Raw genomic sequence first — 934 nt, forward strand, 5'->3', positions numbered from 1 at the left:
AAGGCTTTTAGCTGTCGTTTATGGCCTTCCCCCGCACCCGGCTCAAAGCGTGGTGCAGGCTTGGCGCCACGGGCAGAGCACCACCTCGTCAGTCTCCCCCACCGCTTTCCACGGGGTGTGGGATGTTCTCTGGTGCACGCCAACCACACACCCACTAGAGCCAGCCTGTGCCGGTGGAGGACTGACGGACGCCCGGCCCTGAGGCTGAGTGGCTGTCGGGGTCTGCTGCTCTGTTTATGAGCTGCGAGAGTGAACAGTAAAAATGTGTTAAGTAATAACTGGCCTTTCATGAAAGCCCGGTTATTGCTCTTTCACTGCCGTGATTATTATCACGTGCTTTTACCACCAGCTTCTGTGTGGTTTCCTGGCCGCATTGGCAATGACAGCCAGCGTACCCTGCAGGATCGCCGTACGATGCTGCAGGGCCATGGTTAAATTGGCCTCACAGCAGTAAAACAAACAAAAAAAAAAGATGGGTCTGCTGACAGCCCCAAGGTCCCTTGGAGGCTGATGCTTGGAGTGGCAGCCCTGCGGCCTTCAGAGGGCTGGCTGGCCTTCCCTGCCCTACTCCTTTGTTCTCTTCCATCTCTTTGTTGGAAACAGGGAGAAAAGATGAAAAGTGTCTCCTCAGAGATGATCAGTTTGAACGTAGACCGCTCACTGGAAGTGCCATCAAAACGCGTCAGGATTCATTTCCATGCGCTTCCTGGCGTTGTGTAGAAATAAGAGAGAGAGAGAGTGGGAGGATTTTTTAAAAAGAGAGGGAGAGAGATTGGACAGAGATTTTTAAAAACAGGGATTAGAGAGATGAGGGGGGGAAAGATTTTCGAGTGGATAGAGGGATGATAGGGAGAGAGAGGGGAGTATAGCTAGAGTAAGAAAGATTAGAATGAAAAAGATGAGAGAGAGACAGGAAGAAATTAGATAATATGGA

This window comes from Fulmarus glacialis, unplaced genomic scaffold (assembly GCF_000690835.1).
Source record: "Fulmarus glacialis isolate BGI_N327 unplaced genomic scaffold, ASM69083v1 scaffold38112, whole genome shotgun sequence".
Lineage (NCBI taxonomy): Eukaryota > Metazoa > Chordata > Aves > Procellariiformes > Procellariidae > Fulmarus > Fulmarus glacialis.